At 47.8% G+C, this 23,205-nt stretch overlaps 1 protein-coding gene across 1 annotated transcript in view; it reads right to left on the bottom strand.

Annotated features, from left to right (window-relative positions):
- BABAM2 (BRISC and BRCA1 A complex member 2) overlaps positions 1-23,205 on the bottom strand; it is a 398,928-nt gene that overhangs the window by 162,841 nt on the left and 212,882 nt on the right. The window lies entirely within an intron of this gene.

The raw sequence follows: 23,205 nt of genomic DNA, 5'->3' as shown, positions 1-23,205 counted from the left end.
CACGTGAGCCGCGAGACAGACACAACGCCCAAAGTCTAGTTTAGAAGGATGCTGGGAGACAAAAATGGTGTTGACCCAAACCTGCATTGGGAACCACTGAGAGGTCAGCCAGACCAAAGGCTAAACGGACTGTGATCCACAACTCCTGCCAACTTCCTGTGACACGCTGAGGAAGTGTCCCAAGTCAAGTGTCGGACTAACGACTATGGCACCAGCTCGATGATGATTGCCAGACACTGAGGACTTGCCAGGCTTCAACTATAATAAGGAATTGGAAGAAATTCTAGTAGTGTGCTATTTTTAATGGGTAAGTATCAGATCTGAATAATGAACTGTAATATTCTATTCTTTGGACGGAGGGGCCAGCAGCCACCCAGGGAGGTCCATACAAACCAATCAGGGCCAGCTAGGGTGTCCTTCGCTCTGTCCACCACCATCTTTCTGTCTGTCCTCTCCTCCGGCATGTCGTGAAGCCGGTCATCCTCCGCATCCCTCCCCCTCTGACACCTTCCGTCTCCTTGCTCGGCCTTCAGTGGTGCCTGCGGAAAGTACTGGTGTGGCCTGTCCCCAGGGGACAAGGAGCGGAAGCTGCTCCTGCCTCCAATCACACAGTTTTCCTCTTTAGAGACCACGTCAGTCTCTCTATAATCACCCAGGTTCTCGCTCACTTTTGTCCCCTTCAGAGACCGCCCAGAGAGCTGTCTCCGTGCCCTGGCAGCACGACTCCCGCCCACCTGTCCCTGAGCTCTCCCCCGGCCACGGCCTCTCCCCCGGCCGGCGACAGGCGGCCACCCAGGGTGTCTGTGTCTGCATCTGACAGAAACGAACGCGGATGGCGCCTCTAGCAGCAGCCGCTTCCTCCTTTCCTTCCGCCTCAGAAACTACATTCTCCTCATCTTCTGTCTTTATTTTAACCGCTGCCCCCTTCCCTTTTCATTCTTTTGATTTTTAATATCTTGATTTATTTTTTAATTAAAAAAAACTAAAATTTAAGTAACAAGTAAAAAAACCTAAAATTTAGGTAACAAGTCAAGCCATACAGAAATTTATGTAGAAAATGCTTCCTGTGGAAGGAAAAGCTACATGGAAGGTTTTTTTCCCTATGAGCATAAACACACAGACACACACACACACACACACGCATATAAACAGTGCTTTAACCTTCTGCTTTGTTCTCCCTAATGGAATCATATTATACAAATCATTTCTACCAATTGTTGCCTAAAATAGCCACATAATATTCCAAGGCACGGGTTTATTCTTTATTCAACTATTCTCCTAGCAACGGACATTTGGGTTGCTTGTTGTTCTTAGCCACTGGATAGTGCTATAATAAATACGTGTGTGTGTGTGTGTGTGTGTGTGTGTGTGTGTGTGTGTGTCTCCTCTTTACTGGCAGGACTTGTATTTCTGAGCTGATACCTAAATGTGAGCTCATGAGAGGAAAGGTTAAAACACTTTATGTTTTAATAGAGTCGGGAGACTGTGTTCCTGGACCTTCAGCAGCGACTCTCCCGTGGGTGGGTGAGTCACATCAGTGGAGAGCGAGGTCTCCATTCTTCCGGGGCGAGCCACACGGTGCTGGCCACTGTCACTTGTCTTAACCGAGTGTCACTGCTCCAATCACTGGAAGATGCATCTCCATTTAGGTCCACTGAATGACTTCAAGCAACTTTCCACCTGACTGCTGGTCACTTATACTTATTATTTGCGATTTTTGGATCAAATCCTGTGTCCACTGCCATTTAGAGTATTTGGGCTACTTTTCTGAGAGCACTGGTTAGTCGTTTACTAGTCCCTGTCCTTCATTTTCATCATAAATGTTTTCTCTCAGTATAGTTGGATGTGTTGCTTTTTGTTTCCTGTTTGCTTGGGATTGGGGGCCCCCACCTGCTGGTGCTGGCTCTGGGCTCAGGGGTCACTCCTGGTGGTCCCTGCAGGGCCATCTGCAGTGCCGGGACCCGAGTTGGGGTGAGAGGCACAGCTATATGCGGGCAGTCGCCTTCAATGTACCGTCCCTCAGGTGGCTCAGAATCGCTTTGACTTTCAACCTTGCTTAGGGACATCCACTGACATCACAGAAAACGTTGCATTTTTTTACAGGGTTCAATCTGATTAAAAACTCTGGGGTTCCCCTAGCTTTTCACCTAACATTGTTAGAATTTGGTCTTTATGTGCAGATTTTTAATTAGAATTTGTTTTAGATTTTATTAAAGAGCCACAATTCAGAGTCACTGAACAGTTTGCGCTGTAGACGTATAATGTCCTCGCAGCGACCCAAACACCAGTGCCAGCTTCCCTCTACCAGTGTTCCCACGTGCCCTCCTGTCCCCAGGTCAGGACATGAAGGTCGGATCGCAACATTGCAAGCATGAGATCCAAACCACCTCCACTGTGAATGTCTCCTAGATATATTTCTTTTTTATTTTCTTTTTGCTTTTTTGGGTCACACCCGGCGATGCACAGAGGTTAATCCTGGCTCTGAACTCAGGAATTACCCCTGGCGGTGCTCAGGGGACCATATGGGATGCTGGGAATCGAACCTGGGTCAGCCGCGTGCAAGGCAAACGCCCTACCCGCTGTGCTATTGCTCCAGCCCCTCCTGGATATATTTCAAGGCGACTCGCAACAGAAAGCTCCTAAGGAAAAGGACGCTGGGACAGTGCCCAGCAAAAAGCCCCACTCCACACACGCCTGACTGAATCGGGACTGCAGCTTCTCCTAACTCGACCCCCTCCCCCCCCCCCCGCCCATCCTCCCCACCCGATGATTGCAGGCACCTGCTTTAGAAAGGGCGCTGTCCCCAGCGGGGTATGCAAACCCAGGCTGGCCCCCGAGCGCCTTCTCTCTCTCTGCAAACCCAGGCTGGGCCTGTCTCCCCACTCCCCTCTCCCTGCTCCCCTCCTTCCCTTGTCCCTTCTCCCCTCTCCCTGCTCCCCCTGCCTCTCTCTCTCTCTCTCTCTCTCTCTCTCTCTCTCTCTCTCTCTCGGAACTGGGGCTCTGAAGGGGGGGCCCGGCCGACCACTTGCTCTCGGACCGCTGTGGAAATCCCTCCACTCTTAGCACACTTTTCCGTGAAAGGAGGTGACGGGACCTGCAGAGTATTTATGGGCCCAACAAGAAATGACAAAACTGCCTGAAGCTCCTCAGGGACCGGAACGAAGCTGGAAGCTGAGTCTGAAGAGACGAGAGACGCTGGCCGGCCTCAGGCGCTCTGCTCTGACCAGAGAGAAAGCTGCCCTCCGGGGGCCCCTTAGGGGAGCGGAGGAGGAGGTTGCTCATGCAGACCCTCAGATGCTCACCCCTGGGGCCGGACCTTATCGTCAGAGGTCAAGGCTTTGACTGCAAGTCCACAGTCTGTGAACACCCACGGGGACCAGCAAGGGTGGGGCTGCTGACGGAAGAGCCTTCTGAGGCAGCATCGCCCCGCTGAAGGAGTTACAATGGCTCTCCTCCCCACTCCTGACTCTTTCATTTGGGGGGGGGGGTCTTGGGGTCACACTCAGTGATGCTCAGGGGTTATTCCTGTCTCTGCACTCAGGAATTACTCCTAGTAATTTCGTTGGTTACAAAAATCCTCTGTAACGTCAGTTTCTTTTCTTTTTTTTTTTTTTGCTTTTTGGGTCACACCCGGTGATGCACAGGGGTTACTCCTGGCTCTTCACTCAGGAATCACCCCTGGTGGTGCTCGGGGGACCATATGGGATGCTGGGAATCGAACCTGGGTTGGCCACGTGCAAGGAAAACGCCCTACCCGCTGTGCTATTGCTTCAGTCGGTTTCTAAGAACTGTGGTACAAGAGCTGCTTTTATCATTTCCCAGATGGTTAGTGCTCAGGGGACCCTATGGGGTGCCAGGGATTAAACCTGGGGCTGCCACAAGCAAGGCAAGTGCCGTCCCCGCTGTACCATCGCTCCGGCCCCTTCTTATGCTTTAACTCCTCACTGCGCGGTTACGTAAGCCAGGGCCAGAATGCTTCCAGGCTGTGCTCCGGAACACACGCACGGCCTTGGCTTCTGTCAGCAACATTATCACCAGCATGCTGCAGAGGCCACGGAACGCTTGTCCGAATACGAAAATAGTTGTTTCCAGGAGCTCCTCTGAGGTCCTACGTTAATGTGACTCACTCCCCGTGAGGTGGGCGCATGAGTTTCCCCTGAATTGATGTTTGATTCCTAATGGATACCTAAGATTGACTTTGAGTGCGTCAATAAGCTCGCAGAGCTCCAAAAATACAAGTGCGCACGGCGCCGTTTCCAGGGCCCACGCCCGGCACGGGCCTGGACATGTGTCCCTTCCCATCTGGGAAATTGAAAAAAGCAGCTCTTGTACCACGGTTCTTAGAAGCCAACATTACAGAGGATTTGTGTAACCACTAATGGCAGCACTCAGGAAACAGGGGGCAGCGAGAATGGAGTAGGGGACACTTAAAAATGCCCGAGTCTACTGCATCTTCAGAGCTTTCTATCTGCGCCATCTGGAGCTGCAGCTGTCTCCCACCGGGGGGAAAGACGCCAGACCCCGGGACGCTCGGAAGGAAAATCACCCCAACCTTCAAGTGTATCGGACCTGGACACACACAGTGAGAGGCGGCAAAGGCCACCACAACTGGCTGCTATTTAGCCCCGGGCTGGCTCGGCACCTGATGGCCGCACAGAGGGTCTTTCAGCCGAATATGCATTAGGTGCATTACAGAGGGTCTTTCAGCGGAATATACACTAGGTGCATTACAGAGGGTCTTTCAGCTGAATATGCACTAGGTGAATATTCACTAAATGCATTATAGAGGGTCTTTCAGCTGAATATTCACTAGGTGCATTCCCTGCAGGCTGGGCGGCCGGTGGGTTCCTGTTGCTCCCCCAGGCTCCCACCCAGAGTACACAGGGCACCAAACTGCCTGGGGGATGGGGTGGCAGCCCAACCCGAAGTGAATGAATGCAGAAACAATGGAAAGAATCAGCAAATCAGTTTTAAAAAGAAGAGCGCATTTCCATCGGGTTCTCAATATACATATTTGGCTTCTCAGTTAAAAAAGGAGGGGTGGGGGTGTTGCTTTTAATAACCCTGGACTCTGGACCAGGGGCTATGCGGAAGGTCCCATCTGCTGAGGTCAACCTGGTCTGTGGTAACGGCTCTCAGTTGGGGCCCTTTTGCGAATATCAAAAGAGAAACCAAGCAGCAATTAGCCTTGGAAATGAAAGTACAGACCAGTACAATTTATCATTATGTTGCAGCCCTTTGATACAATACTTGCTCTGAGTGAAACAGCAGCAGCAAACAAGCCGTGACCCGCTGCGTGTCCACACCAGTACAAACCGCCAATTATCCAAAAGCTGATAGAAGCTAGATGAACAGCGAGTATTACAAACCACGGGTCGCGGAGAAAACTCTGAAACCCCATTAGACTTCTCAGTTCCAAAAGGCTCCAACAAAGCGGGAACCGTGAACACCACCACCAGTGTGCGCACAGAAGGACTCGAACGGTCTGTCACAAGCCAACCAGGAACCGTTCTGTGCCACCTTGAAAAGTATCTTACACCAAACCCGGGATACGAATTAAGACACGATAATTGAGAATGATAATTAATCAAGATTCCAACAAAAGCCACATCCGGGTATTCACCTCATTAAACAAAAGCCACGAGTTTCGGAAAAGATGTTACCAAGGAAAAGTTCCCACACAGAGTCTTAAAAATACACTCAATGAAGCTCAATGAAGTTGGCCCTTGAGGACAGTATCTCTAGCTGTCCCCAAACCTGGCTCCCCTCCTGACCTTGCTTCCTTCCTGCGCCCCCCCAACTGTCCATCAGCCGGCCCCTCGTCTCATGCTGTGACCCCCCATCTGTAAGATTCTCACTGACAGCCCCCCTGGTTGGTCCCAGAAGCCCATAGTTGAGAAACGTGGCCTCAGGGCCTCCCTCTGAGCACACCGAGAGTCGCAGTGTCCTATTAACAGTCACAGTGTCCTATTAAGCAGCCCTGACAAGGCGGACTCTTGCTGCCATTCAGACGTGATAATCAAGGCCGGGGAGACGGTGCCAAAGGCCGGTGGGATGCCTGGTTCAGTCCCGGCATCACACGGCCCCCCAGAGACCACCAGGGAGCATCCCCTGAGGACCTCCAACGGATCAGGTTGGGAGAAGCCTCTGGACACCACTCGGCCTGGCTCCAACACTAATGACCCAAATGGCACATTCGTGACTACGGGTGAGGCGCGGGAGGAAGCGAGGCAGGAGAGGGAAGGGCAGGGGAGGACAGCGCGGCTGGCCCGGGACCTCGACACGGCTGTGACACCGGTGTCTCGGAAGCCAGGTCCTTTCCCTTTCATCAGAGACAGGAACTGTCCACGTGCCAGGGGAAGCAGTGGGGACGGGAAGCGAAACAGGGACGTGAAGCCCAACGGGAGGAAGAGCCAGAGGCGGCCGCGCGGGGACGGGCTCCCGGGGCCTCTGTGTGGCCCCACCGGACACGGGCTGCCGGGATACTCTGAAACCCCACGTGAGACGTGCGCGCAGGGTGTGAGGGGCACTGCTGGCCCGGCTCCCCCGAGTGATCAGGATGAAATGGCCCTCCCTGCCAGTCCAGACAAATGGGTCCTCCCCCGCGTATCTGACTCCGCCTTGACTAACGCTCTGACTTTCTACGAGGGCTTTAAGTTCTTTCCACCTTGGTGCAAATCTACTCCTTCCGACTACGGTGTGATCTACGCGTTGCTCGTGGATTCCCCAGATGTGAATTGCTTGGGTTTTGTCTTTTTGGGGGGTGCGGGGGGTCATATGCAACTGAGCTCAGGAGTCACTCCTGGCAGTGCTCAGGGGGACCATGAGGTGTCAGAGATCAAACCCAAGGGCCTCACATAAGCAAGACAGGTGCTCAGTCCCATACCCCTGCCCCTCCCCAAACTGTTTAAGCAGTGTGTGTGTGTGTATATATATATATGTATATATACATACATATGCATATATATAATATACATGTTATATTCCAAATAGAGCACAATTTTTTTTTCTTTATTGGGTCACACCCAGCAATGCACAGGGGTTACTCCTGGCTCTACACTCAGGAATTACCCCTGGCGGTACTCAGGGGACCATATGGGACGCCAGAAATCGAACCCTAGTCAGTCGTGTGCAAGGCAAACGTCCTACCTGCTTTGCTATAGCTCCAGCCCCAGAGCACTGAATTTCTAGAGGCCAGAGTAGAAGTCTCCTACTTCCTGCTGCGTCTAATGACAAGAACTAGCATTTCTTCAGCTTGCTCAATGATCACTTTGCCTGGTGCGTTACACACATACTATTATATAATCACATCTACACAGCATAAGCTGCTGGCTGGGTCTACTTGTCACAAGTCAGTCTGAAACTTCCTCATTCTCCGGGCATTGTCTAAAGCCTGTTCCAAAAGACGGTGGGTGACCGAAGGAACCATTTCTCCATCCTGTGTCCCCCGGAATAGACCACCCAGCTTGCACCCCACCCAAGAATGGCTCCTCCCAAACCATCTGGAAAGCACGTGCCTTAGTGTCCTAATGCTTACTTTCCCTTTTTTTTTTTTTCTTTTTTGCATCACACCCGCTGATGCACAGGGGTTACTCCTGACTCATACACTCAGGAATTACTCCTGGCGGTGCTTGGGATGTAACTGGGTGGGATGGGATTGAACCTGGGTCGGCTGCACGCAAGGCAAATAAATGCCCTACCCGCTGTGCAATCGCCCCAGCCCCACGTTCACTTTTCAAAACAAGGACAAATCAACTTCTGAACAGTAAGACGACCCACGGCCGTGGCGATCACGCTGCCCAGTAAATTAAGCTGGATATAACTCAATGAATTTCGTTTGACACTTTACCCAGACCCAGTGCAGACAGGAGAGAGCTTCTCTCCGAGCAGCTGTAAGCCATAATGCCAACCTCCTTCCTAATGCCTGGTTAGGTGCCTTCTGTGATTACCGGAGTCTGCCCAGCGCACAGAGCGCTTGCTGGCAGGCCGCAGAGCAGGGTCACGCCGGTCCTGAAATAGCCCCTCTCTGCGGGGGAGCCCGGGACGCAGACTGCCCTGTTCTCTAGCGTGGCCTTCCTGATCCGTGACCGCGGGAAGGCAGGAGACCGCCCGGGAGGAGGGCTGTTTGGATTTCTCTCTTGCTTATTCTCCACGCAAACAAAGACCATCCCCAGGCTCTCTTTTCTGCAGGGATCCTCTCGGGAAGTGGGACTAGACCTTATTTTGTTGGAGCTTCTGTTTAGAAAGCTAAATTGAAACACATGTTGTACAAATAAACGCTGGGGTGATATCCTGGCTCTCTCAGAGTAACAAGGAGAGAGGGTTTTGTGCGCCGGACACTCTCCTGTCCGTGGCAGAAACGGCCGTGGCCCAGCCCTGCGACCCTGCAGCCGGCACCGTCCCGCTTTTCCTCGGGAGGCTGGGCAGGGGGCGAGGGAGCTGGCATCCTCGCTGCCACCGTCTTCCCGACGCGGCCACGTTTACAGACAGTCTGGGGCCTGGGGTTTCTCCTGCGGCCCCAAGGAAGTTTGCAAAGGAGCCCACAGGGCTCTGGGCTGCTGGATGTGAGCACAGAGCGTCAGGGTTGAACCCCGAGTCCCACCACACCACATCTTCAGACGCCCCTGGGCCATGAGTTATGCCCCCTCCAGCCAGGCTCCCCACCAAAGCCCCCGAGACGAAAGCAATGGCCTTCCTTCAGTCCCCACAGGACACAGTCCACACCCCCAGCTGTCTCTGCACTCTCGGCGGGGACAGCTGTGACACTGCTCCCGGGAAGCCGCCCCCGCCTCCCGTTCCGGTCCCCACTGGGCCCCGAGTCTTTGAGCCCCAAGGAGGTGGGTCCCAGGAAAGACCAAGGGCCCTTGCATCAAGGTCTGAGAACTGGGGAGTCCAGGATAGGCCAGGCCCTCGGCAGAGGCAGAAGGCGCCGAGAGGGAGCACTCGAAGAGGGGCCTGCCGCACCCCCCGGGGCCCTCGCTGGCTCCCTCCCTCCTCCGGGGAGGCGCCCTCTGTGGTCTGGCCGGCCACCTCCGCCTAGTCCAGCACACAGCAGGCACCCCCGGTGCACAAGCACCTTTGACGTGGGTTTCCTTCACATGAAAGCAACATTTTTCTCCAGAAAATTCTGAAACTCACCAGTACTGGTGACTCCTGACTCTGGAGGCCCGGCCTGGTCAGAAGGGAGCGCTGGTCGCCAGGACAAAGATGGGGCGTGTGGGCTGGGGGTGGGGACAGGGTGATGCTTTAGGACAAAGCAGTCCCCAGCGCTGGGCCCTGACTGCAGCAGGCAACCCGTCGGCCTCGGAAGGAGCATCTTGTACTTCCTGTGCCCAACGGAGAAGGGGGCCCTGAGGGTGGCGGCAGGAAAGGCTGAGTCTGCAACAGAGCCCTGGGTCACCCGCCATCTGATCTGCCTTAGAAGACCGTCATGTCAGCAAGGAACACACAACAATGGCCATCTTTCAGTGACATCATTTCCTGGCAAGGGTTTCCATGCTCCCATTCGCCCGGCTGCATGCTGAGTGTCAGCACTGGAGGGTCCAATAGGCTCACAGGACAGCGTTGAGCAGAAGGCAGGCACGAAGAAGGTGCTCAATAAACCCTCACACAGCGCCTTTTGCTTCACTCCTACAGCATTCTTGGTCTGGAGTCAGTTCTATTCTGTTGCTAATTTCCTACCAGGCCACACTCTCTCCCTCACCCTGTCCTTTCTGCTCAGGCTTTGAATTGAGGGTTTAAGAGATTCTGAGATTTCCCCCCCCCCACACACACACACCAGGTGTATCTGTGGGAGGATGAGAGGCAAAGGTACCCTAAAAGGCCCTGACACTTGTGTGCCCATGCAGCAAGTCATTTGGTCCAAAGCGGCTGGTGCAACCAGATCGCTGGTTATTTCCAGGTTATCTTCCCACCTGACACCACACCTCATCACAAACATGAACACAAAGTAGCCCGTGACTTGCTACTGGAGGGGTGGGTGAGAGGCTTAGTTCCCACGGAGAATGAGTGCTGAGCCGCCAGCCGGAGCCCAGAGCCCCTGGCGTGTGAACCCCTGCAGGGCATCGAACACACCCTCCCGGCAGCAGGCACCCACACGCTCCTGTCACTCCGCCACGGCCCAGCTGGGCACTCCATGCGAACACCTGCGCCCGCCACCCGCACTGCCCCTCACGTCTGCCGCTGCCTTCAAGTCCCTGCAGGTGTCAGTCGGCTCCGGGGACACCCGAGACCCCACCGCCCTCTGCTGTGACGTGTCTCTCTACAGCCATCGTGAGTGCCGAGTTAGTTCCCGGGGTTTGCAGCCACTTGCCCCTGCGCGCTGCCGTATCCGGCTGAGTTCCACAAGCGCAGCGACTGTGTTTCGCTCCTATTTTTAGTCCCAGGATGGGGTGTACCACAAAAATAGGCACCTGCTAAATATCAGACGAACGGACAAATATGCATTAGAAGGATGACTGTGAGTGCTGGCCAGGAAGCCCCAGAGCCGGGGCGGGGTCCCCAAGCCCACAGGAGAGAGAGCCAGAGGCCCCAGCACACCCTCCAACCTCCCTCGGGGGCCTCGGGCACACTGAGTCAGGCGCCCCGGGGCTCAGCATCCCAGGCCCTGAAAGGAACTTCAGGTTCGGACACTTCACGGAGAGAAGAAACCCTACAGGATGGACAGGCAAGAGGAGCCTTTCATTTTTCAAGACCCATTTCTCATGAACTTCCAAATGACACCCCACAGGGTGCCATGGAGTTAATCCTCATTTACATGCAAGGAAACTCTTGGTAACTGCAATGAGCAGGGAGAATTGCCATGATCCATCTCCCAACTCCAAGAGCTAGATGAGAAAAGCTCTCCCCACCCCTCCCCCCTTCTTTTCCAGTAAGAGATCCTATAAAATAGTGCATGATTAATCACCCAAGCCCTATCGGGAGAGACGGAAAACTCCTCTGCTGTTCCCCTGTAGGATGAATGCATCAGACTTTTTCTGGGAATTGGGCATTTCCAAGAAAGGAGATACGGAGAGCAGGAGAGTAATGGGTGTCCCGAGAGGGAAAAAAATGCAAAACTTCTCAAAGTGATAAGCGCCAGGGAAAGCGGGTCTGGCTTTCCCAGCCGGCTGGATGAGAAGCGGCAAACTCGGAGGGTTTCCCAAAGAAGGCCATTCTCCAGTCTCGCCGCCCGTGCTGCGGGTGACCGGGTGCAAAGCAGAGGCAGAGGCCTGGGAGGAGCTGGAGAGGCAGGTGGCATATTTGTGACCTGCAGTGATGTCCGTATGACGGGGGCGGGACTCCCCAGACGAAGAGCAGCAGCCTGGCCTGGCACTGGGGTTCTTTCCTGACGCCTCTGCAATTCTGAGCAGACGAGCACTGGAGGAGCGCCGACCTCAGGGAACTGGCAAGATGGGTGCGAGTATGAAGGCCCAGTGAAAGGCACTGGGCTGAGCAACCCGCCCCTGCCAGAAACCGGAGGCAATATCTGCACTGGGATGTTTTACGGGGCGCAGACAAAAGGGGGGGCATTAAAAACCAAGTATCCATGGCACTTGCCCAGAAGCTTGGAGCTCACTGGAGAAAACTGAAAGTGGAATCAAATCAAAATCACAGTGAAAGCTGCGAAGTACAAGCGGCGTCTCAAATACTCACCCGACTCAAACAGTCATCCACATGCTACAAGGGGCCAGGCTGAAGGGCCTGGAGAAATTTCTGAGCCAGGCCCCGTGGGTGGAAAATGTGCAGCAGGAACAACGGAGATCATGAAGGACACATAAAATAAGGAAATGAATGTCACAGGCAAGAGGGGCCCGAGTCCTGAGGTCCTGGGTACTCCTGCAGGCTGGCATACAGAGGAAGATGCTGCTTGAACAAAGGCCCTTAAGGATGCTAAAAATAAGCTGAAAGTGTTGATGTCAATGAGCTCATGGTACAGATTAACAGACGAGGAAACTGAGGTAGAAGTGAACTGTTTAAAATTCAAAGTGATGAGTCACAGGGTGGAAGGCCGGGCCCAGGACTCCGGATTCCTGCGTCCATGTGGTTTCCTACTACGGCTTTCTGCTGGATCCAAATGTGCTCTGAAAGCTCTTTGTCACTTTCTAAATGGGAGCTGTGTGAATCAAAAAAGGAAATGTAAGATCCCAAGGAGGAGGGAGTTATGGAGAACAGAGATTCGTATGCGGAAGAACATATTATATTCATAGCTCCAAAAACGCAAAACTAAAAACGTTGGACTAGCAGAACTATTGAGTAGGTGGCTTTGTTAGAAGTTCACTAATTATAGAAGTGCTGATGACCAGATTTAGAAGAACTATAAGCTGAGTTAGACTATCTAAACTAATAGCAGGTTTAAGGGAGACCAACTGATGAACACTTGCAGTTTTGTGCTTATGAACAGAAATTGTGACATTTCACGATGCATAAATGATGACGAAAGTACTGAAGGCATCCGAGCAAGTTGCAGTTCCCCGGGGAAGCTATTAACAACTTCACATTCCAGAATGTGGATTCAATGTACTGAAAAACGTCTGTCTGGGGGCTGAAGGAATAGTACAGATGGTAGGGTGTTTGCCCTGCACGCAGCCGACCTGGGTTCAATCCCCGGCATCCCAGATGGTCCCCTGAGCTCGCCAGGAATAATTCCTGAGCACAGAGCCAGGAGTAACCCCTGAGCATTGCTGTTTATGATTCCTCCCCCCCCCCCAAATCTTTAGAAAGCTTGTAATAAATAAGCATGAAAGAATGCAATTAAGATCAAAGACCAGGTTAAGCTCTTTAGCTTCTTGGGCTCCTTGGGTCTACGAACCAAATAAAATGCTGTTATGGTAGTAATATGTAAACTATTCAGTCACTGATTTTTATGACTATTAAATAAGGTAGGAGAATGGCATTATTTATAAGAAAACAAATAGGGCCAGAATGACAGTACAGTGGGGAGGGTGCTTGCCCTGCATGTGGTCGACCGGGTTTGATCCCCGGCACCCCCTGCACCTCCTAAGCACCACCAGGAGTAAGCCCTTCGAACCGCTGGGTGTGGGCCAAAAATAAAAACAACAAAGACACAAAAGTAATATTTGGAGCTAAAGGGCAGTATGTCAGCAACAGTCAAATAATTTTTTTTTAAACTAGTGCTTTGGACTCTTTATATTTCTACTATAAACTTGACAGTTAAAAAAAAACCTTTCTAATTAAAAGATGGTAAAACCCAGACCTGATCATATAAAGATACTACCCTCTAGCTATACATAAAAAAGGAAGAAAGAAGCTAGAATTTTACATAAAAAAAACCATTACATATGCTTTAAAGTTTTACAGTACATATTTATATTTCTTTGTGCAACAGAAGCATGCATAATTCCCGAATCATAATATAACATGGCCAGCTTTCCCCAATTAAGGAACCGTGCCAGGTTTGGCTATATCTGTCTTCCTAGAATGGGGAGCCTCCACGTAATCCTGGAATTTGACGTCTAAAGGAGTCAAAAGTAGGTTAGCAGTGCTTCTTATAGAAAACTGCTTAATACAGCTTATTTCTTAATCAGCTAAAAACGGAAAGAACAAATGGCATTGAAGGCGTATGAAAAAAAAAAAAGAAAGAAAAACTTAGTATTACTTCTGAACAAATGGCAATAGATTAAAAAGTGCAAGACCAACCCAGAAAGAGGCATCTGGACAGGTGAGAGGCTTACTCCCTTGAACTTGAAATGTTTCACTGGGGAAGAAAAGATCAGTAAGAAGCTGCAGGCCAGCCGCCCCGAACAGCTGCCGTCTGCTGCAGGACCGGACCCGGGCCGGGTGCCTCCTCTGCTCTGCTGACTCCTCCCCTCCCCTCACCCCTGCGACAGCAGAACCGGAGCAGCGTCTGCAGGAGAATGAGTTGCCACGTAACCAGGTCGGTCATGGGACGTTCTCAACCACATTCAGAGCATGGGAGTTCCCACATTTAGTGGCCTTTCTAGGATTTTAATGCCTCTTGGGAATGCTGGCTATAAGTTCTTGGGAGACTTTGAAGACGGGAGTAAATTTCCCCTTGCAACCAATATTCTATGATTAAGATAACTTAAAAGGAATCGTGCAAGTCTTCTCCAAGTTTGGAGGGAAAATGAAAAAGACGCCTTCCTCCTGAAAGGACAGGCACAGTCACAGATTATACAAAGTAAAGGGATTTAGATAATGCTAACAGAGGTACTAAGAGCAAAAGTCAAGGCAGTTGGTGATTTGGCCACTGATACTGTGGCAGGGAGGGCGGAATCTCTGGTTTACTTCAGTCTTGACTCCTCCAAACACCACTCACTCTCTTCTTGGAATTGCTCTAACCCCCCAATACTTCATCCTTTCCCACGCAGAAATGTACGTGGGCTACTGGTGAGATGAGAACCAAGTTCAAAGATCCCAAAGTGGGAGACACTGTTTTCCTGCATCCTACCTACTGTAACTGAACACTGGGAATTTACTGGAATGGAGGATTTATCATGAGTCAGATTGCCTTTCCAACCAAAACATCTGCTCTACAAAGGCACGGCTGCTACAATCCACTTCCTCTTGGGCCTGGAGAAGGACCAAGTTGTAGCTTAGCCCTTTCCTTAAAGCCACAGAGACCATGAAATGAGAAACAAAAGAATGAACAGATGATAGACTCTTCCAACTTCCACTCCTTTCTTGGACGGTATGAAAAACGACACTAAAACGGAGAATTTACAGTGTCCAGTATCACTAAAGGACAGTCAGCTCGGAGGAATCGTCAGGCCTTTATCAGAATACTCAGACTGACAACAGCATGGCTAGACCCAGTTAATTCTTTGGTATCTGAGGAAAGAAGGGCAACACATGAGGGAGAGGATGAGGCAAAGGATCTCATTCTTCAAGGATATCTTTCAACAAAGATTGACTGAGTATTCGATGCATCGAATACTAGAATACTATTCCAGGAACATTCAGGGAATAAGCTACAGGATAAGCTACCTTTACCTCTCAACGGATGAACAAGTCAATTCATAAACAATGCAAAGCTCTGACCCCCAACAGTCGGTTCTTAATAACCAGCACCAACCATTTTTTTCCAGCACCTACAAGTAATGAGATAGTTTCAGGAGCTATATTTTCCTGCTGTGAACAAATTCTGGCACTTGTCAAAAAAAAAGCAACCTTGGACCCCTCCTTTGGAGATTATGATTCAGTACGTGAGAAAGGATCTTGGAAATCTGAACATTTTCGCATGTACCAGGAGACTGAACAGCCCAGTCACGTTTGGAATCTACTGTCCGAGATATTGATCTTTAAACACTGCAAATGAAGTCTTATCAGTGAAAAATGTTTGAGCTCCAATCAATTGATCTCTCTGGAGTGACTGATAAGCTCTGTACATGAACTGCTGGATCAGCACGGCGTGAAGATCCTGAACTGTGTGCAAATGGGACAAACTGAAATCGGGCGAGATAAAAAGGAACAAATGTTTCTCCCATGCATGGACAGCTGCACAAGCTGCAACTTACCCCACGGGGCCCCACCAAGTCTAGAGGCTCCTCATCGGCACCAAGCACCAGACAATAACGGGTCAGGGAGGACCAGAGCTGTGCTTGCTTCGGCAGCACATATATTAAAATTGGAAAGAAGGACCAGGGCTGGAGAAGATTCACCAGTGGCGTGTGTGTGTGTGTGTCTGTGTCCTTATATCCTCAAAAATCCATATACACATTATTTTCTAGTGCACACAAGGACATTCTCCAGGACAGATCACATATTAAGGGCATAAGACAAACCTACATAAATTCACAAACATACAAATCATACCAATTATCCTACCAGACCACAAAGCCACAGAGACAGAAATTAATCATAAGAAGATGTGGAGAGGGGCTGGAGCAATAGCACAGTGGGGAGGGCGTTTGCCTTGTACATGGCCGACCCAGGTTCGATTCCCAGCATCCCCTATGGTCCCCTGAGCACCACCAGGCGTAATTCCTGAGTGCAGTCAGGAGTAACCCCTGTGTATCGCCGGGTGTGACCCAAAAATAAAAAAAAAAAGATGTGGAGAAACTCTAACACATGGAGATCGAACAACACGCTACTAAGTAACAGCTAGATCAAAGACAAAATCAAGAAAGAAGGAAAAAAATCCCTTGAGACTAATGATAATAAAGAAATAAGCTATGAAAATGAATGGGGCAAAAGCTGTACTTAAGAGGAGAACGCAGAGCAATACAGGCCGACATTAGAAAAAAATAAAGATAAAATCAACAGCCCAGACTCCCATCTCAAATATCTGGAGAACCAACAACAAATGAATTGAAAGATAAGCAGAAGAGAGGAAATAATAAAAACCAGAGCAGAAACCAACAACACAGAAACCAAAAAAGCAACACAAAAAAATAAACATCAGTGAAACCTGAAGCTGGTTCTTCGAAAGAGTAAATAAGACAGACAAACCTTTGGCTACACTCATGAGAAATAGAGAAAATACCCAAACAAATAGGATCAAAAACAAAAGAAATTACAACAAATTCAAGAGTACTTAATATGAACAACCCTACTGTGTTTAGCTAGAGAACCCAGAAGAAAATTATTTCTTCTAAAACAGATTCTTAGAAACAAGTAACTTCCCTAAACTAAATCAAGAGGAAATAGACTGAATAGGCCAATCACCAGCAAGGAAATTTCAACAGTAATTAAGAATCCCCCCAAGAACTAAAGTCCTGGCCCAGATAGGTTTACTGGTGAGTTTTATCAAACCTTTACAGAAGACTTAACTGCTGTCGATCCTCAAGCTCTTCTAAAATACTGAAGAAACAGGATTCCCTCCTAACACCTTGTGCAAAGTGCGTATCCACTGGTACCCAGGTTATAAACTGGGCCAGAGGCATGACTCCAGTGCTCTGGCACAAGCCTCACCTGTGTGTCACCCTGAACTGGATCTACATCAGCGAATGACACCCCCACGAACCACCAGGATAGCCCCAGAGGACCCCAAGCACCACTCTCGGAGGCCCTGGCGGCCCCGGAATGGCCACCACCAAGCTGCCCTTTCCTTTCTTGGACCACCACCATGAGAAGTGAAACCCACAAACACAGGATGGCTTAGCTCTACATCTTCACACTATATTTACATATGGTACACAATTTTTATAGAGAGCTTGTATGATTATATGATTATTTATTATGATTATTTGAATCCATTGATCAAAAATGTTCTTGTGGTCTTGGGGACACGCCCACAAGCCCTGGTGGCTTCTCCCAGTCAGGGCTCAGTTGTCCTTCCTGTCAGTGTCCAATGGGGCATGAGGTGCCGGGGATGGAAGCCCAGCCTTCAGCGTGCAAAGTCTACGCTCTACCTCCCGAGCTCTCTCTCTCTCTGGTCTCCATTAAAAAAATAATTTAAAACAACCAGCAGTAAAAACTGACCTCAGCAAAGTTGCGGGATAAACATTTGTTTGAAAGCGTATGTACTACAGACCCCAGTTAGAAGAGACTCCATTTATAATGCTAAAGAAAAGCTTAATAGGTGGGTATTAATTTAAATCAGAAAATTAGAGGCTTAGTCAGATGACATCAAGTCTGATGGCAGAATCCATCTTTCTTTGATGGATAAATGGGTAAGTATAATTTGTTCCAGTGCTGGGAAAAACTAAAAATAGTAAGAATGACAACATTCCCCAAATTATTATGTATAGTGAATACTGATTTTTACAGAACTTGATATTGGCACTAAAATACAAATTTTCAAAAGAAAACCATTGAAGTTATTGCTACTCCTTTCAACCTCTCTAATGGTATAAAAGAAAGTGTGTGTGTTTTTAAATGAATTAGTTGAACTAGAAAAAAAAACTCAAAATAGAATTCATAAAATATATAAAGATTCTTATCCACGACAAGCCTGAAGTAATCCTATTAAAGAGGGAAAAGAGCCAGAGAGGAATTGGAAAGTCAACAGAAAAGCAAAGAAAAAAATCCAAACCTTCAGAGGTCAGCCCATTTGTGCAAGCCAAAGAATAAAGATCCACAAAGAAGAAAAACAGAATTACAGATTTATCCTAACTATGGAAGAGAGAAAACTTCATCAATGCCAAATAAAAAAGTAAAATATCACAGACAAGAGATTTTCAAATGCAAAACAGAAAAATTCTACTTGGCAAAATGCATATGATATTACCTACAACATATGAAGTATCTAAAGAACAGAACACTAAACGTGATTAATGTCCATGATAGCAGGTTATTGCCCATGGGTATAAATAGTCAACTAGATTTTTCTGATAAAGTAGCTCAAGGACATGAACCCCAGAAAAATGTACAACTTGATGCCACAAGGAAAGACCTAGTAGAGAAGCATCATGTGACTATCGACAGCTAAAATAAAACAAGACAGAAGTGTAACTGGGCCAGGGTTAGAGCACACAAGCTTTGCTTTCTTGCCCCGTACTCCCCCTACCCCCCCACCCGACTCCCCCTCCAACCCAGGTCCAGTCAATTCCACCATTTTCTGTTTCTATCTTGTGAGTCTTGCCTGGCTACATATAAATAAACATCCACTTTCTATACATTTTGAGAAAGAAATCTGAATTTCATTGTCCTATCTCTATAGAGACCCTCCACTGCAAACCCAAACCACGGTACCATCTTGCTCTTGCTTTAGAGACTGAAATAATTTATCAACTACTGTAACTGGTCTCTCTTTTCTAGCTTAAATGCCTTGCCAGAATCTGCTACCTTACCTCCTGAGATTGACCATTCTATCCCATGGATAGTTTGTTTTTGTTTGGGGGCCATACCTGATTAGGCTGTGGGCTTAATCCTGGCTCTGGTATTCAAGGATCACTCCCAGCGGGGTGCAGGGGATCATGAGGTAAGAGAGATCAAATGCATGGAAGCCTTACCCACTGTACTATCTCTCCAGCCCTCAATGAATAGTTTTTAAGGCAGGGCTCTTAGGCCATTCCATAAGAAACAGAATCTTAATTAATCATGGAGATAATTTCCACATTGTGGAATACATTAAATTGGTCTACTTTCTGCTGACTGTAGTCATAATTTTTTTTTTAAACTCCTTATCCTTTGACTCAACAATTTTACTTGGGAAAATTATTCCAAGGAAATAATCCAAATAAAAATAACAAAAATTAGTACAAGATTTTAATAGCAATACTCTTAGAAAGAAGAGGAGAGAGGAAGTGGAGAAGGAAAGAACAAAGGGAAAGGCAGGATGAAAGCACAATTTAAATATCTAACGGTAGGAGAATGGCTGATAAAACTATGAAATGTTAACACAATGGAATGTTCTACAACTTAAAATAGCAGCTATGTAAACCACAAACACATGGGAACAGTGGAAAAGTGGTTCAGTGATATTAGAACTGAAAGGGTTTGGAAATGATTTGCCCCCTCGTACCCACCCCGGGGCCCAGACTATGCAGCATTCTTTCTGTAGCTTCTCTCATCCCCTCAAGAAAGGTTTTTTTTGCCCCCCAACAAGTTCAATACTTTTTTTTTTTAATCAACTATACCTAAAAACCGTAGTAACTTCCCTGCTTCTTAATGAGTGTCTCTACATATGCCAGGAGATTTCTAAAGCTATGTACAATTACACAGTGTTATTATTACTTTTTTTAAACAACGGCATTTCTGACAGATGCCCTTCAATACTTCCACGTTAGGACTATTCACCTCGCTCCCCTGGCAGCAAGGATTGATACCCTCAAATGCATGCTGGCCCTGAATCAATGCAAGTCTTGCCTGGCCAGTCAGGAGCCCTTTCTCAGCAGCTCAACAGAACAGGGAGAGGCATGTCTGAATCCAATCTGGGTCATTGTCACTGTCACTGTCATCGCGTTGCTCATCAATTTGTTCGAGTGGGCACCAGTAACATCTCTCATTGACAGACTTATTGTTACTGTTTTTGGGATATCCAATACGCACAGGGAGCTTGCCAGGCTCTGCCGCGTGGGCTCGATACTCTTGGTAGCTTGCCGGGCTCTCCAAGAGGGGTGGAGGAATTGAACTCGGGTCAGCCACATGAAAGGCGAACGCCCAACAGCTGTGCTATAGCTCCAGCCCCCAATCTGGGTAGGTATCCAAATTCTACTACTTCACGCCAGACTCTAACATGTTATGCTAGTGAAGTTTTCTCATCCTCAGGTTTCTCAAAATTTTTTTTGAACCCTAAAATCGACTTCTATTATCTGGAGCCAATGCTAAGCACAGAATGAGTGTGCTATAGTATTATTTTAAATGATTGATCTTCTTGGGGGCTGGAGTGATAGCACAGCGGGTAGGGCACTTGCCTTGCACGTGGCCGACCCGTGTTCGATTCCCAGCATCCCATATGGTCCCCTGAGCACTGCCAGGGGTAATTCCTGAGTGCAGAGCCAGGAGTAACCCCTGTGCATCGCCGGGTGTGACCCAAAAAGAAAAAAAAATTTAAATGACTCATCTTCTTATACGTATCTAGTTCTCGATACAGACTTAGCTCTCGATATCCACCCAGGATTCAAACTATTACAATGGACACTCTGAAGCACGTATGGTCATCTAAGCGAATGACCTAGGCCCATATTAGTTACCTTCACAAAGGAAAGTCGAGTTCTGAGCCACAATATATGTGATAAAGGCATTGTTAAGGAAAGTAAAGGGAGGCATTAAATAACAAACAAAACAAAGCAAACAAGACCCAAATTTGGTGTGGGAAGGCCTCCCGGATGGCCTAGCTTATGCCCCTAAAGGTGCTCTGTCCCCTCCCAGCCAATGGAGAAACTACTCTGGAAGATGCAATAGTTTAGCAAAAGTAGCAAACTTCACAGTAGAACAGTCCTCAGCTCTCCGTGGAAGAGGATGAGCGGAAATACACCTGGGTGCGTGTCTGCGTACAAAACTCCTGGAGGGAGGTACAAGGAAGTGTGCAAAAAGACTCAGAATAATAATAGTGGGTTTTCTGTTGAAAATTGAATGTAAGCAAAGAGAGAGTAAAATGAAAATCATCTGCCACACAGGCAGGGTGGGGATGGGATGGGGGGTATGCTGGGGTTCTCGGTGGTGGAACATGTGCACTGGTGAAGGGACGGGTGTTGGATCATTGTATGACTGAGACTTAAACCTGAAAGCTTTGTAACGGTTCTCACAGTGATTCAATTAAAAAAAAAAAAGCAAAAAAAAAAAAACAACAAAAAAACCACAAAACCCAAAGGGACTGCCTATAGAGCCTTGTTTTGTATCTGTTTTGAGACCACACTCAGGGGCCCCAAAACAAATACAGGGGTTCCTCCTGCCTCTACATTCTGCTGGGGGTGTAAAGCAGGACTTCTTAAACTTCTCACTGATCACCCCTTCACCCAAGAAATTTTACAGGACTTCAGATATAAGGAAGGTAATACAAAGTAAGTATCCAGATCAAACTCACTGAGAGTAAATCTTAAGAAATTGTACTTTAAAACAAATTGTTTAAAAATACAAGCTACAGGATGCTGTATGGGATTGTGATCCACAGTCTAGGAAACAGCGGTGGAGGGCAGGGAGGGGCATTTAGCGCATGGAAATGATACGAGAATTAAGTTTTTTTTACTATCACTGTATTACTGTGTCACTGTCATCCTGCTGTTCATCGATATGCCCGAGCGGGCACCAGTAATGTCTTCATTTGTCCCTGTTATGTGCTAGTGTAGCCCAACGGCATCTGCTTGCTCCAGGAACACAAAGAGCACATTGTTGTTGCTGTTTTTGGCATATCAAATATCACTATATTCATATTTATACACTTCAATTTTGAACCATAGAAAACTACTGCCTAATTAATTTTCAGGTCAAGCTCAATTATTTCTAAAACATTCTATAATATTTCTACTCATAGTATTTTATAATTATGTAATTTAACTCGTAATGATATAGTCAAATATTTAACAGATATTTTTTGTCTGAGAACAATACACTTCTAATTAAGTTCATAATTTCAAATACAAAATCCTTACGTCGGACCAACACGAGTATCTTGAAACACTGCATTCTGTAATTAACACAATTTCATCTTTCTATAGTTACACCTTAATGCTTTAAATTTATTGAAAAATAATAAAGATATACTGGACACACATCATAGGCCAGACCCATGAGTAAGGCCTGAATTAATAGAGCATTCATTATAATGACCACATAAAATCTCACTATAGATTTAAAAACAGAACATAAGAATGACATTATCACTTCTTTCTCAATATATAGATGTTTGTATTGTTTTAAAATATTTCACAGAAAGCTTTCTTAAATCTCATTTTAAAATTTTGGACCAGCATCTGAGCAGAGAGCCAGAGCCATCTCTCAATAACCCACCTGGAGCCCATCTACTCTCAAGAGACTAGAAAACGCTCCTGCCTCTTTCAGTGGCTCCTTCAGTCTATCATGGGACAGATAATTACATGGTTGTTACTTCGTAAATTAGGGTCCCAGCACCCTGGTTTCTCATACATTCATGCTATCAATTTCTCACAGCAGTATTAACGTTTAAATCTCATGTTGGGTCCAAGTATTTCACAAAATAATATGCATCTCTGTCTTAATTATTATTCTAACTTAGTTCTTCTCCATCTTTCCATTCACTATTAATGCTCGGCCACCTCAAGCCCATTTTCATCCAGTGTTTAAAAAGCACAGTGGATGGGCAATAAACATATACTGGAAGTGAAAATGAACAAAGGAATGATTAAGTCATAACAAAGTTAAATACACACTGAAGTCAAAAGGAACCAGGAAACCACAGGGAATACTCTGCATTTATTCCTAATAGAAGTATACAGGTCAACCGGCTCTCAGCGCCAGAGCTCAACCAAGAAAGCAGTATGTGCTACAGTAAATAAGTATGAGTTTAAAGTAAAATGGCGGGGTCAGACCCAGCATCACGACTCACTCGCTGGGGGAACCTAAGCAAGACGCTGAGGCTCTGACTTAGTTCTGTCCTCTGACAACGGGAGTCTGTCTACCTCGTGGGATTATTGGGATGAACGTGTGAAACACTCTTCATGACAGTTTTGTGGTGGTCAAGGACGACACCCAAGTGTAAATCATCATTTTTAAAATCTGGATCAAAATAACACTTATCTGTTATGCATCAAAATAGCATACATCGTTAGCTTGTAAAACACACCGAGATCAAACATAATAGGAGAGAACTACATCGTACAGTTCTCCGAAAGTTGCTTTTTCTATACTTTCTGGGAATCATCAGGTGCGTCCTGAAGACACGGC

This window comes from Sorex araneus, chromosome X (genome assembly GCF_027595985.1).
Source record: "Sorex araneus isolate mSorAra2 chromosome X, mSorAra2.pri, whole genome shotgun sequence".
In the NCBI taxonomy this organism is placed as follows: domain Eukaryota; kingdom Metazoa; phylum Chordata; class Mammalia; order Eulipotyphla; family Soricidae; genus Sorex; species Sorex araneus.
This window is presented reverse-complemented; position numbering and strand designations above follow the sequence as displayed.